This window comes from Pan troglodytes, chromosome 19 (genome assembly GCF_028858775.2).
Source record: "Pan troglodytes isolate AG18354 chromosome 19, NHGRI_mPanTro3-v2.0_pri, whole genome shotgun sequence".
Classification (NCBI taxonomy): domain Eukaryota; kingdom Metazoa; phylum Chordata; class Mammalia; order Primates; family Hominidae; genus Pan; species Pan troglodytes.
The window spans coordinates 30,154,215-30,170,116 of record NC_072417.2 but is presented as its reverse complement, the minus strand read 5'-3'; the positions used below and the strand labels follow the sequence as shown (position 1 = coordinate 30,170,116).

At 48.0% G+C, this 15,902-nt stretch overlaps 1 protein-coding gene across 6 annotated transcripts in view; it reads right to left on the bottom strand.

The window, feature by feature from the left end:
* Positions 1 to 15,902, bottom strand: part of HNF1B (HNF1 homeobox B) — a 59,122-nt gene that overhangs the window by 28,693 nt on the left and 14,527 nt on the right. The gene's annotated exons all lie outside the window — the stretch shown is intronic.

The following is a 15,902-nucleotide window of genomic DNA, read 5'->3' as shown; positions in this document are numbered from 1 at the left end:
GTCACATGTCGCCCCCCTGTGAAGCTCTTCTTGATTCATCCTGGGAGATGGCTGCTCCTTCCTTGGTATTTTACATGCACTAGACAGAGACTTATGGCAGGAGTCAGTCACCCTGCATGCACGCTGATGATATGTTTACTTTTCTCTGCCTCTTAAAGAAAGAGATGAGTCTTTACTTGTTGCATCCTTATAGCCTAGCAGACTGCCTGGTACTGTGCATATTTATTGACTGAAGGAATGAAACCCCAGCAGCTTTGAGCACCCATGCCCCAGACAAGGAGCATCACGTCTAGCAGAAGTAGAAAATACAGTCAGTTGTGTATTTATTGTAGTGAAAGTGTAAATCTGTTCCAATTATATTGACATATTGGGGATAATTTGACTGTAATGTCAATTTCACATTTGGAAAACACTTAGTGAATTCAGAAGCCTGCATCCAGCTGAATGGAACCACATAGGAGAATCCTAACAATGCCCCTGTGTGTACATATGCGCACCTCAAACATCCACCAGCCGCCTCGGTCCACTGGTAAGACACATCCATGCAATATGGAGTCACATCTTTTCCTTCCCATGTCAGATAACCCTTTCTCCACTGCTTCACAGTAACTCACAACCCGCAGCCCTTCTGATGCCCACTTCCCTAGGCAAACTTGCCATATTTACTATTGTATAGCATTGATATATTTCTTAACTATTTAACGGGTATAAAACTCTGGTAATCTTTTTATTGGATTCTTATCTTTTAAAAATGTGTTGGCCGGGCACGGTGGCTCACGCCTGTAATCCCAGCACTTTGGGAGGCCGAGGCAGGTGGATCACTTGAGGTCAGGAGTTCGAGACTAGCCTGACCAACATGGTGAAACTCTGTCTCTACTAAAAATACAAAAATTAGTTGGGTATGGTGGTACGCACATTAGCTAGGCATAGTGGTGTAATCCCCACTACTCAGGAAGCTAAGGCAGGAGAATTGCTTGAACCTGGGAGGCAGAGGTTGCGGTGAGCTGAGATCGTGCCACTGCACTCCAGCCTGGGTGACCAGAACAAGACTCCATCTCAAAACAAAAAAAATGTGTCGCTGAGGAAGTTTTCAAGTGTTGTGCTTTTTTAAAAAGTTTATTTCAGAGACAGAGTCTCATTCTGTCACCTAGTCTGGAGTATAGCGGCGTAATCTCGGCTCACGGCAACCTTCGCCTCCCGGGCTCAAGTGATTCTCCTGCCTCAGCCTCCTGAGTAGCTGGAACTACAGGCGCCCACCACCACGCTCAGCTAAATTTTTGTATTTTTGGTAGAGACAGAGTTTCACCGTGTTGGCCAGGCTGGTCTCAAACTCCTGACCTCAAGTGATCCGCCCGCCTCAGCCTCCCAAAGTGCTGGGATTGAAGGCATGAGCCACTGCGCCCGGCCTCAAGTGTTGTGTTTTTAATCCTGTTTTTCCCATAAGCCCTGTGGCTCTTATCACATGGCTTAGCAAACTCTGGTGATTTTTAGGCTGCATATGTCAGGTTATATAGACCCTACTGTGCCTGTGTGTTCAAAGACAAACATGACTGCCTTACAGGAGGACCCCAGAGAGGAGCTGCTCAGGGTGCCATTCACCAGAGACTTTGCAGAAACCTGTGCTTCAGGGCCTTAGAGCTACAGCTCATAGAGCCCCTGGCGATTTAATTCAGCTCTAAGAGCTTCAAAGAACAGCTGAGACCCCAATTCCATGATTCCAGAGATCAACTGGGCACCAGACTCTAGAAACTTTAACAATCTCTCTCTCTCTCTCTCTCTCTGCCATAACTCTCTGATGATTCTGGGTCAGTTAAGTTTTGAGCCTTGGCATTTTTGTCTGTGAAAGGGGCACACAGATATTCCTTCTTCAGAAGCCAGAATAATGAATGAATAAAATAATGTCAGAGATGCACTCGTTCTGCTGGGTAAACAGAAGAGCAATGTCAACCAAGAAAACAGGACCAGAATTGTTCTTTTAGTAAGAAGAAATGAGGAAAGTGGGGATTCCTGGGCAATGTGGGGCTCAGCTTGCCCACGATGTGGCTTTTGGCACTGAAGCCTGGGGGTTCCTTTCACTGAAGTCTGTGAGCTGCACCCAGAATCTGGTGGGATGCCTTTCACCCTTGACATTTCAGAGCCAACCTCCCATCCCTGATAATGCAGGAATGTTCCTCCGGCTGGTGGACCTCTGCCAGCGTAAGTGAGCGTCCCAGCCACCAACAGAGTAAACATTACTCAACTGGCTGGGGCTCTGTCACACACATTCTTCCCCTGTGTTTCTAACCTCATGCAGAGTGCAGCCCAGCCCTGTTGGGTCTAGAAACTGGGAATTTAAACTCAGGCAGGAGAGAGCATGCGAAGGAGAAAGCTCTTCCAAAAGGTAATAACTATGTTCATTGTTCATAAATTATGAGTAGACACAGCCATCTTTTCTATGAAGCCAAATCATTATGTTGGGGAGATGACAGGGAGAGACTGGGCCAGGCTTGATAGACCCAGTACTGTGTCCTGATAACTCTACCTTCTCTCTAAACACTTTACTTTTCTTAAGGACAGAGGCAGAGAGACAAATGATTCCGTCTGGTGAACTTCTGAGAGGCCCATTTGGAAGAAAAGAATGTGAACAATTCCCTGGCTTGAAATTGAGAACTCCAGAAATGAAAGCCTTCGAATGAGTTAGCATTGCTGCCTCAGTTTCCTTGTTTGTAGCACAAGACTTTTGTTAGTTCTTATTAATATTTCCTCCTCTGAGAGGATAAAGATTCATGTTTGCAAAGAGTTTAGAAGATTAAAAATCTGCAAATGTGGAAGAAAAAGTTGATGCAAGATGAAAGCAATTTCAATGCTGGGCTGGTTTCAATTCCGGATCCCTTTCTACCTAACATGGCTTAGTTAGGAGCTCAATTCATAAGAGGAGAAATACAGACAGGCCTGCAGGGACAGTAAACATTCTTGACTCAAGGAGTAAAAGTTGAGTGATACTTAAGGGAAGCCCACAAACTGGTTTTCTTATTTTAAAAAAAAAAAATCAAAGCAAATGTAACCAAGAAAAGAAAAAAAAATCTTTCATCAAAAGCACCTTGGCTGAGAACAGAAGCTAACATGCATGGTGCACTTGAAAAAATTGCACATGTGGGGAGGTAGAAGACCAACAGAAACTCTGTGTGTCCTCCCCCACAAGGTCTACCTGGGCCACCATGCCTCATCCTTACTAGAGTGGCAGTTTCTGCAGGCAAACATCAGGCAGTTTGCAACGAATACTTCAGCCTGAAGATTGCTGCTGTAGGTAAAAGGAACCAGCCTGGCACTTGATAACTTGGGCAGTCCTCACATCTGAGAGTATGTTACACCCATCTGCTTCTCAATGTGTCACAAGCACCCATTTGACAGAGTGGAAAACTGAGGTTCGGAGAGGACAAGGTTGTTTGCACCGCTCCTTGCTAGGGGGTCTCCCAGCAAGTCCGTGGTATTCCAAAGCTGACCCTTCTCCCTCTTCCTCCTAAGCCCCAAATGGGCTCCAGATATATAGAGCCTCCCCATCACAACCCACTAATAGCTTGAAATGATTTTGCAGGTTTGTTTACTTGTTCCTTGGCTGCATCCCTCACTGTAATGTAAGCCCCATGAGGGCAGGACCTTGTCTGTATTCTCCATTTTCTTCTTGGCAGAGTCATGCTAAGCATTCAGTAAACATTTATTGAAGGAGTAAATGATGAATGAATAACCTATGCTTAAACTCTGACTGATGACTCCACATCACTTTCACCTTTAGACTGTTGAGTTGAGTGGTGGTGAAGTGACTGGAGTATGTCCATTTATCCTCTAAATCTCCCAGTTTTTCTTTTCTTTTTTGAGGCAAGCTCTAGCTCTGTCACCCAGGCTGGACTGTGGTGGCACAATCACAGCTCACTGCAGCCTTGAACTCTTGGGCTCAAGGAATCATCGCACCTCAGCCCCCAAAAATAGTTGAGACTACAGGCACATGCCACCATGCCTGGCTAACTTATTAATATTATTATTATTATTGTTATTATTATTTTGAAGAGATGGGGGGGGTCTATGTTGCCCAGGGTAGTCTCAAACTCCGGGGCTCAAGTAGTCCTTCTGCTTTGGCCTCCCCTCCCTGTTTTTCCGTGGGCAAGGAGAGGCAAGCATTCTTTTTAAGGAGGAAGAAAGAGGAGTAAGAGAAGAGGAGAGAGAGATTAAAATATAATCAAAATTGAAGAAACAGTATTGATAGACTTGGGCAGTTTCACATTTGAAGAACCGAGTTTGGGGGCCACTGGGTTGATATGGGGATAAGGAGAAGAGTCAATTAATGGGAATTTACTGTGGCAACATGAATAACTTAAATGCCCCTTTCTCCAAAGAAACTAGAGTAAAACTAAGAAGGGTTAATGGTGGACATCGTTAGGCCTAAAGGCTGTGGGGACACAGAGTGCCCTTCTGCAGTCTGGCTCCTGGGGTCTGGTATTTTCTGAGCAGCTGCCTTTGCAGGCAGAGATAATATGGCTGCAACAAAGGCCTCTAGGCCTAGCAGACAAGGAGAATGGTGATGCTCCCAGTGGGTCTGGGCAAAGGGAGAAAGGCTATAAAGCCATCAGCAGACTGAGCCACTGGGTGTCCACACAAAAGTAAGGTCCTATAAACAGACATCTGTATTGTGACTGAAGGGCTAATAAAATTGCCTTAGAAAAGAGAGGTTTTCCACCACAGCCTATTCATAACAAAGACCATACTGGGAGATGATACCCAGGGAGAAGATCCTTTGATTTCTGGCAAGTGTCAGAGCTGCCTTGTGATAGGGATTTGCCTGGCCAGATCCCAGCCTCTTCATCACTGTCACAGAGGGCATCTCCATCAGTATCATTATCACCATCATCATCACCATCATCATGACAGATAGCTGCCGATCACCGGCAGGCCCAAGGAGGCTCGTCCCAAGCAACACCAGGTGTTGGGCACTGAGATAGGAGCACCAGTCAAGTGCTCAGGGAGCACCACCAGAGACCTGATGGCTGCCCAGAGCAGGGCAGTTTTGTTTCTGTCTGTCCAGATAATTGATTTGCAGTAGTCCAGTCCCTTTTCCAGACCTCATTTTGCTCAATGGAAACACAAGAGGAGACGTTCTTGCTCTTTTCTTGCCCTAGGGATCCTGGTAAGAGATTTTAAAACGAATGAAAGTAGTAGAACATTAAAGTAACTAGTAAAACTAAATTAAATGAGTAGACTAGTTTACTAGTAGAACATTAGGGAGAAACTCATGATACGTTCTTTGAAAACTTTCTGGTAACATTAAATGTCGACATTAATTTGTGAACTGTATACTTAAGCAGTGTTAATAGGGTTGAAGCTGGGTGACATTGTTTCTAGAGAAGAGAAAATATGCCTTTATATATACATATATATATAATTATATAGCACATATATGCTATATAAAACAAAACTAATCCTAAGCTCAGTTTAATTCTTAAACTGAATACCAAATTTATAAAACAGGGGGTTTCTGCATATGCTTTGACAGGAAGCCTTCTATAATAGATATCTTTATTTCACAAATATATGGAGTGTCTACCGTGTGCCAGGCACAGGGCTATGGGCTGGAGACACAATGGTGAAGAAAGCTACCTCAGGCTCAGATGTTGGTACAGCCCACAATTCTGCCACTCAGAATACATACATACAGAGCAAGGTGGTCAGAGACTTCAGGGACCTTCTTCTTCACGGTGAGATTAAAGTTTACAGGTAGGGATGCAAACCCTCTAGTTCCCCTGGCTGTAGGGTTGCAGACAATGAAGAAGAACGGCCGCTCATTTCTGTCTCCATCCATAAAACACCTTGAGATAAATTAAGCACTTTTGTGCCCATCGTGCAAACTGATGTTACACAAATAGGAGATGTTGTTTAAGGGTTTTCCACTCTTGCTGAACAAGAACTCACATAGACTTCACTGCCAATCCAGTCCAATGGGTGCCAAGCAGGAAGAGGCACCCTGCAGTGGACAGGGCCAGAAGGCATGGGCATGCCAGCTGCTATTCAGAAGCCCTCAAAGTGTTAACCTCTAGCAGTTATAGGTGTCTCGTTTATACCCATTATAAATCTGTTTATTGTGACTGGCCCCACCTAATCTGCTGGTGTTGTAAAGCTCTAATGATCCCTAATAAAGGTGGAAGGCTTCTAACAGCACACAGTTCCTGAAATGGGGAAGGAGCGAGGGAGTGAGGGAGAGAAGGAGAGAGAGACGATGATGAGTTTCACAATAAAATACCACAATGGCAAGCCTCCCTCTGCACTTCAAGCTGCGGAGTCCTGGGCCCCAAGACTGGATGCCACACACAGTCTTCAAATAATAGCCTGTCAGAGTGGAAAGGCCCTCATCCCACACCCTCATTTGCCAGAATTCCCAGGAAGTTAAATGATTCACCCAAGGTCACCCTTGCTCATTGGTGGCTCTGATCTCCTGAATCCTAGTCCAAGGCCCCTCACCCCGGCTGCTTCTCTTTTCCCATTTCAGCAAGGGGCCATGAGGATTACCTTCAACCCCTTCAGAACTCTCCTGCTCCATCTGGCCTAGTAATGTCAACCCTGACTATGCATCCAAATCTCTCTCTCTCTTTTTTTTTTTTAGAGACAGGGTCTCACTCTGTCACCCGGCCTGTACTGCAGTGGCGCCAATGGGCACAAAGTGCTTAATTTATCTCAAGGTGTTTTATAGAAGGAGACAAAAATAAGCAGCCTGTGTTCCTTGTTGTCTACAACCCAACTGCCATAGCTCACTTCAGCCTCAAACTCCTGGGTTCAAGTGACCCTGCTACCTTAGCCTCACAAGTAGCTGGCACTCTAGGTGAATCTCTTAGGGCTTTTGTCGAAAGTTCTTATGCCTGTGAACCCCTCATCTCTCAATTCTGACTCCAAAGGTGTGCGTGGGTGGAGGGAGCCATGTCTATTTTTAATGAGCTCCCTGGATGATTTTTATGTGGTCTGGAGAGAGATTTGAGAACCACAGATCTTGCCAATACTTAGTTCATTGTTTCTGATGTTTCAAATGACAAGCAGGGTTCATGGAAAGGGAAATCCTTCCCGATTGAAACTACAAGGTAAGACCCTTGTCAAGAACCCAGGGAGAACCCAAGCTCTTCCGTTCTCCCAACACCCTGAAGTTTCTGAGTCAATTCAATAATACTGTAATGGCAGCTAACCTTCCTTGCCAGGCACTGTGCTTGGCACTGGGTGTGTCTGATCATATTGAAGCCTCATCGCACCCCTAAGGGGATAGGTATTGGGACAGAGAAGCTAATAACTTAAGGTCACACTGCCGGATAGTGACAGAACCACAACCCAAGCCAAGCCTGATTTGGGTGCTATACTTGGTTACCCAGACACACACATCTGAATCCGGTCCTGAGAAGGGACTGGCCATAACCAGCTCACCTTGGCTCAGGTAGGCTTCCCTTGGGAAAGTCTACATGCTAAAGACCATCTGCAAGGTGTTTCTCCAACTTAGGAAGAACATGCAGAGTACAAGTCCTGAGAAAACTGACTCTTGACTTCCCAAAAGCATTGGAAACATCGAGTTCCCCCCTTGCCAGTTGATTCCTCAGTGGCTGAACTCACACAAGTGTGCTATTGCGGAGGTTGCTGAAGTTGGAGCATAGGGTAACAGGAAGGTACCTGAAGCAGACGCATGCTCACAGGTTGAGGGAAGTGGTTTCCAGAAATTCAGCCCTTAGGAGCTCTGAGGTTTCCCTTTGCTCACCGTGGGGCTGTGTGCACCTTCTCCTTCTTAAATGCTCCTTCGCCTGAAGTTTGGGGGCCATTAAGCTTCCCAGATGCAGCCTCCACCAGGAACATCCCACACCCCTCTACCTGGCAGGTTCCCAGGGCTAATTACTAACAAGCAACACACATGAGAGGAGTACTCACACCTCCTTTAATTCAAAAAGAAAAATGGCCGGGCGCGGTGGCTCACGGCTGTAATCCCAGCACTTTGGGAGGCCGAGGCGGGCAGATCACGAGGTCAGGAGATGGAGACCATCCTGGCTAACACGGTGAAACCCCGTCTCTACTAAAAAAAAAAAAATACAAAAACTTAGCCGGGCGTGGTGGTGGACGCCTGTAGTCCCAGCTACTCGGTAGGCTGAGGCCGGAGAATGGCATGAACCCGGGAGGCGGAGCTTGCAGTGAGCCGAGATCGCGCCACTGCACTCCAGCCTGGGAGATAGCGAGACTCCGTCTCAAAAAAAAAAAAAAAAAAATTAAAAGAAAAAGAAAAAAGAAAAATGCCCTGTTAGTTACAGGAAATTCATGGTCATCTCGACTTTATGAACATCAAGAACCTGACCTCCTGCTACATGGTCATGACCCTCCCCTCTGCCCCCACCAATCCATGGTCTTCCCAGCTTCCCCTCACTGTTTCCTGAATTTGTACTAAATGCCTTACGGCACTCAATTTGCCTTGTGGATGTCACAGAGAAGTCCTAGGAAGAGCAGGAGATTGCCTCATACCCAATGTGCTGCAACAAGCCAGCCTAAGTTTGCTGCAAACACCAAGATGAATATCTAGTTGGAGATACTCAAATTCTTTAAAAATCAAGGTTGAATGAAACCTCTAAGAAGGACAAGGAAAGAGGGAAAAAACTAAAAAAAACAAAAAAACAAAGAAACAACCCCCAAGCCTCTGCAAGGAATGGTAACAGCTACTATTTATGAGAATCTGTTATGTCTGGAGTGTTTTACATATATATTATCTTATTTAATTCTTCCAGCATCTGCATGAGTGGATGTCTCCACACCTCAAGAGGCAAGCACAGAGATTCCAGAGACTTGCCCAAGGTCACACAGCAGTAAGTGCCAAAGTGAAGGTTGGAATTTGGGTCTGCCTCCATAGCCTGTAATTTTGTCACTGTGCCGGCTGGATTTAAAAGAGCATTTCCCCATATTAGATGTCAAGGCTGGTGATGGTGAGGCAAATTACACAGGTTGGGAGGCAAAGGGGAGTTAGTTGCTAATCCAACTCCAGTACTCAAAAGTGTGTCCCAGACCATCCTCTTCAACAGCACCTGGGAACTTGTTGAAAATGCAGAAACCCAGGCCTCACCCCAGGCCTACAGAATGAGAATCTGTATCCTAACACCCCCCACCCCAGGGAATTGGCATGCACTTTAACATTTGAGAAGCTAAATTTGAGAACCTTAGAACTGGTTCTCAAATTTAGCTACACATTGGTATCACTTAGAAAGTTTTAACTACTGATGTGTAGTCCCACTCCCCAGCCGTTCTGACAGGTCCAGGGTGCAGCTTGGATACTGGGATTTTTAGATACTCCCTCGGGTGATTCTAAAGTGTGGCCACATTTGAGAACTATTGTCCTACAGCAGGGTCAGCAAACTGGTCTGTTGGCCAAAGCAGCCTGTTTTTGTATGACCCACAAGCTAAGAATGGGTTTTACATTTTTAAACAGTTGAGAAAAAATCAATTAAAGACTATAGGGTGATATGTGAAAATTATATGAAATTTAAATTTCAGTCCCCATAAAATAAAGTTTGACTGGAAGACAGTGATGTTCATTCACTTCCATGTCTATGGTCTATGGCTGCTTTGGTGCTACAAAGGCACAGTTGAGTAATTACAACTGAATAGTTTAAAGTACTTAATATTTACTGTCTGGCTCTTTACAGAAAAAGTTTGTCAATCCCTGTTCTAGAGAATTTGTGAATAGCTAGGATAACAACCATGACTGACTAATTGATCTGACTTTATTTGTGGGCTGCATTCCTTTTATATATATAACTTCTATATGTATGCGTGTGTGTGTGTGTATATATATATAATACATATATATGTATGTATATTTCTCTCTCTCCTCTTCATTTGTGTTTATACTTCCCCCTAAAAAATAGGTAGAGGCATAAAGCCAGATCTTGTTCCATTCCATTAAGCAGGTAGCTTCAAAGGCCCTTGCACAGATCTCTGCCTCTCTCTGCACCTGTGATACCTAATTCTCTCCAAGTTCCTGTCGCTTCTCATCAAACCTTCAACAGTTTCCAAGAGCACTTCTCCCATAAGCTGCAGGCCAGGGCTGTGTGCTTGCAGGCAGCTTCCTTCCTCCTCAGAGCTCACTGGAGGCGGCAAGGAGTCCTTGAATCGTCTAAGGATCCTTCAGGCGGATTAGGCATGACCCTTTGGTGATAGGACTCCAGTATCTCCTGGCCCCTTTGTGCAGAGGCTTGGAGCCCCACGAGCACAGCAGCCTGGTTTCTTTGTATGCAGACCAGGGCTGGTCCCCTATCAGGGGGAGGCTGACAGCAGAACACCCTGAAGGCTAGGCCTCTTAATCTCATTAATATCCTGATTGTCTTCCCCAATCTAGTGGCAGCCGATGGGGTGGTACCCACAAGATAAAATGACCTTCAAATTCAAGAGATAAAATGGCACTCAGATAAAGTCCCTAAGAAGGAGAATGCTGGAGCCACCCATGTCCACCACTAAACCTCAAGTCAGTATGAATGTGTTTCCTAGAATAGCAGACATTTCAAGGCAGGATTTGTCTCTCTTCTGAACTGAAATAATCTGCTACTTAAGGACAATGGGCCTTATTTACCATGAGGAACTTTGCTGCTGAGATGAATATTTTTACAACTACCCTCATAAACCCCTCCCGCTGTCTGCTGCCCAGGGAGGGGGCGGAGCTCCCAGAGGTGAGCTGAGGTGCTTGCGCTGTCTCAGAAGCCCCATTAAGTTGTTAAGGCATTTAGTAGCCCAGACAGTGCCGACTGCAAGGGCAGTTCAAATCCCCACACAGATGGGGATGGGGTCATGAAAGAGGGAGCTTTGATTTCTTGCCTGGGCAGGGCACAGAATCCACCTTGGTCAGGGGCAGTGGTTGGGGAGGAAGCAGTAAACTACCCAGAATGGGAGACTCTCACCCTTACCCCACCTCTTTGGCCATGATCTCCCAAAGCCTCAGTGTCATTTAGAGGGGAACAGTAGGAATGTGGGAAAAGGAACTGCTGGGGGCTGTGTGTGTGTGTGTGTGTGTGTCTCTCTCTCTCTCTCTCTCTCTCTCTGTGTTGGGTTTAGTGCCTGAAAAGTTCTTAGCATCTGCATAAAGCAAAAAGAGATGGACAGTGTGCAACAGCTCAAAACCTCTCCCCACCACTTACTAAGAATATGAACTTGGGCACATGCCTTCCATTCTAAATAGTTCACTTCTCTTGATTGTAAAATGAAGATGACACTAGAGATGGCTCCTACTCTGCAGGGTTGTTGTGTGGGTCACATAAGATGATGCATGGAGGAACTTGGCCCTGGGCCTGGGACCAAGGAAGTGCTCCATCAACACTGGCCATTAGAATTCCTCTCGTTGAGTCACTACCTTGCCACTGGACACTTTGGAGATTTCCTCGTGTCCTGCAGAATTCAGTGCCAGGGAAAACAACAGCATTCACATAGGTACCCTGGCCCAGAGTTTGGCTGGTCTGAGACCCAGGGTTAGATTCCCTCAGGTAACCTGGGAGGGGCTGGGAAGGGGGATGAGCGAGAGGCAGGAGGCAGGATTCTCTGTTTTTCAAGCTCTAAGCCACATCAGGGAAGTCAAGTCCACTGGGCTTGGAGAGGGAGGAATAGAGTTCAGCGAAAGGGAGGAGCAGCAGCCACAGAAATAAATGTCTCCTCTTTGGTGAAGGGGCTATGGTTCGGGACCCCTGAAAGTCCTCCTGGCAGGGCCTCTTCTCTTTTTCTTTGTGCCTCCCTTTCTTTCCAGGAGAATAAGTCCCCACTTCCCTCTCAAAGGTGACACAAGAGTGAGGACATCATGCGTGGGAGAGCGGAGGCTGATGAAGACCTTTTACCCCTCCTCTCCTCCTCAAGGTAGTGGCCAGGTGAGCTTGCTGCCGACTAGAGCAAAGGGTGCAGGGAGCAAGGTCGCCACAGATCACACAGCAGATACCACGGCTTGGGCCAAGGCTAGCCAAGTTTCCATCCCGCGCCAACTTCCTCCTCCTCCTCCTCGAGCCAATCAATACAAGCACCAGGCTCCAACCAGTCCTTCTCCTTGCTGCCGCCCTGCCCTCTGACCTTTTAGGGGCCTTTCTCTTGATTCATCTCCAGAAGGGAGGTAGAGGCCATCACTCCGGACCTGCTCAATGGCTTCAGAATGGGCTGTCATGGGGCCTATAACCAGGGACAGCTCCTGCTGGCCAAGAGCTGGAATAGGGGGTGGGGGCGGATAAAGGCCTTCCAGGCTGAAGATAAATGGCTGCCTGCAGCCTGCTACAGTAACTTCAGGCCCCCAAGAAGAGCAAACAAAGGGTGCCCCTGTGACACTCCCTGGAAAGATGAAGGCCCAGCAGCGGCAGCCAGGCTGGTTCAAAGCCCCAACTTAATTGTCAATTAAGCATGCATAAGGGAGACAAAGCCATGACAACCCTTGGCTGCATGCTGGTGTGTGATTGTAAAGCCAAGGAGGGGCAACGCTGGAAACAGCTGACTCTGCTGACAGTGTGTTTGTAGGGCATCTTGTAACCAATCAGCCGCTGACAGAGGCAGAGTGCTCCTCCTGCCACCCCTATTGTGCCGGACATTCCAGGACTAGGGTCACACCGTGGTCATCGTGGGCAAGTGGGCCACAGCTTGGTAAGCATGGCTGGGAGGGAAGGTGCTGTTAGAGAAAGGCTGCTCTTCCTCTCTAGGAAGAGGGTTCTGGGGAAGCTTCGTCTCCAACGTGCTGCCAGCCCTCCTGGCTCAGGTGCCGGTGTTTGGAGAGGGGAGAGCGTGGAGAGTGGGTGTGGAGGGATTCGGGCCTTGTTCCCCCCAGCTCAGTCTTTGGGGTTGCTAGTGCTGACGGTGGATTTTGGGCTCTCCTCAGCAACATGGAGATTTTTTTTTTTTTTTTTTTTTTTTAGACAGAGTCTTGCTCTGTTGCTGAGTTTGGAGTGGAGTGGAGTGGCCCATCTCAGCTCACTGCAACCTCCGCCTCCCGCCTCCCGGGTTCAAGCGATTCTCCTGCCTCAGCCTCCGGAGTCGCTGGGATTACAGGCGCCTGCCACCACGCCCAGCTGATTTTTGTGTTTTTAGTAGAGATGGGGTTTCACCATGTTGGTCAGGCTGGTCTCAAACTCCTGACCTCAAGTGATCTGCCCGCCTTGGCCTTCCAAAGTTCTGGGATTTCAGGTGTGAGCCACCACACCTAGCCCACAGAGCGTTTTTTTTTTTTTTTTTTTGAGACGGAGTCTTGCTCTGTCGCCCAGGCTAGAGTGCAGTGGCGTGATCTCTGCTCCCTGCAAGCTCCGCCTCCTGGGTTCACGCCATTCTCCTGCCTCAGCCTCCCAAGTAGCTGGGACTACAGGCACCCGCCACCGCGCCCGGCTAATTTTTTGTATTTTTAGTACAGACGGGGTTTCACTGTGTTAGCCAGGACGGCCTCGATCTCCTGACCTCGTGATCCGCCCGCCTCGGCCTCCCAAAGTGCTGGGATTACAGGCGTGAGCCACCGCACCCAGCCTTTTTTTTTTTTTTCGGTATTCTGCACACAGTTACGTTTCTGGCTTGGTTAGTGACCCTACCTTGGCTGTGGGCACTGAGGTGGGAAGAGTGCCATGCGGCTCTACAGACAGAAGCCACCCCTGAATGCTGGGCTCCAGCCTGCTGTCTGCCTGAGTGCATGACTCGGGAGCCCTGTCACGGCACACACGCCATCCTGGCAGCCTGAGATGGGGACACAAGTCTTTGACCCCAGCATCGTGCATCTCAGGCACTAGCACAGCAGCCACCTCTGTTTCTAGTTCCAGGGCCAGGCCACATCTCACTGCCTCTTAGGGGGAATGCCCTGGTGTGTGAGATCAAAAAGAAAATGATTTCTGCTGCCTGCCAGTCTTCTCACTGCCCTTGTTTAGCCCTCTCTAATGTTAAGAGTCATAATGAGGGTAGTATGGGTTATCGGGAAAGGTGTCTTTATACATTCACTCCTTTCATCCTCACATGCACCCTGTGTGGAAGGTCCTATTTCTCCATTTTGTAGGCAGGAAATTCAGACTCAGAGAATTTATGTGAATTAGCCACAGTTATAACCTTACTGGTTAGAACCCAGATACATAACTACACTCAGAGAAAGAGAAGCCAGTCCCTGGGCTTGGGACAAGGACCATGTTGAGGAGCCCAGAGTGAAAATTAAAGCAGAAGGGCTGGGCACAATCTCACAACTGTAATCCCAGCACTTTGGGAGGCTAAGACAGGAGGACTGCTTGAGACCAGGAGTTCGAGGCTGTAGTGAGCCAAGACTGCACCACTGCACTCTAGCTCGGGTGACAGAGGTAGACCCTGTCTCTCAAAAAAAAAAAAAAAAAAAAAAGACAGAAGAAAGGCAGCCACTGATAATATTCAGTGTCCCATAACTGTTGCTCCAGAAACAGTAATAGGATCTATTACACCGCAGAAAGATCCACAAAGCCCCCAAACAAAACCTCCATCTGCAGCTGGTTCTGGGGACTCGACAGTGACCCGATATCCTTCCTACCAGACAGTAACCTCCCAGAGGGCAGGACGTGCAGCTCGTACATCACTAGAATATTCCCAGGACTTGGTAAGCATTCAACACATCGTAGTGCTGTGGGAAAGTATGGAGTGGGAACCAGCAGGCCTGAGCTCTAGTTCTTGTTTTGCTACCATTGCTCTGTGTCACTTTGGCAAATCACTGCCTCTTTCTGGGCCTCAGTTCCTTTCTTCAAATTCCCTCCAAATTCTAACATTACAAGATTTTTAGAAAGATCCAGACTTCAGGGGCACCCCAGAGTATCCACTTCCCATGGGACACGCCCTTCCTAGACTCCAGTCAGAGGAGTACACAGGCTGTGTTTTCTGCCCTGCTCCCTGTCCCTCCAGCCCTAGCTCCCTGCTGGGTTTCCAGCACCTGCTCCCTGTCCCTCCAGCCCTAGCTCTCTGGGTCTCCTGTCAGCACACAGGATGCCTAAACCAACGACCCCGTGGTGACCTCAGCACAGCCCTTGCTTGTCAGAAGGCTGCTGGGCCTTTGTTTGGCTTCCAGGCTCCCTGACTTTGGTGTGGAGATCACAGGTCCCAACACAATGGCCATTGTCTTCCCAGTAATGCCCCTTGCCCCAACCACGCCCCCTGTAGCTCCCAGCTTCAGCTCCGTGGATAACTGTGGTGGGCAAGCGCTCTGGTCCTGCTCAGTGCCAGCCATGTGCCATTTGCCACAACCCTCAGAACCCTGCTTTGAATTTCCTTAAAGGGGCGAAGTTACTCTGAAATCAGGCCAGTCTTTGCCTAGGGGCTTCTCTGCCTCTTAAGTAACCAAGACTTTCTTCCTGTGTGGCTGAGCCTCTCTCCTCTGTGGGAGTGGGACCTACAGAAACCCCCAGCACTGGCCCCAGCTTCATGCTGGGCACTGTCAGGCTCCCAGAGGCCCTAGAAGAGGCAGTGCTATGGGAGGGCACAGCAGGCATGGAACAAATGCTTGTACACCACCCAGCTGATGGCTCTGAGCCTGTCTTGGTGGCTTTGGTCCCCTCAACACTTGGGTCAGCCCCCAGCCCTCAGGCCTTTCTCATCAGAAGGGCAACCGACAGGTGAGGGGATCAACAGGTTTCAGAATCACCCCTGAGTTAGAAACAGTGTTTGGCTTTCCTTTCGCAAGCCCTTTTCTTGGAGCAGGCAGGAGGCTGCTACACTTTGTCCTCATGGGCACCACACAGACCCCAGTGAGCACATCCATTCTAGGAAGCCAGCTTTGCCAGAAGAATGAAGGACCAGAAGAAGTGCTCCATCCCAGCCTGTGCCTAACACAGCGCTCAGCATGTAGGTGTGCTTTCCCCCAAGGAGGCTGTAGGATTCCATCCTGACAAACCCAAAGCCCACAGCAGAGGCATTCTAATCCAGGCCAGGGC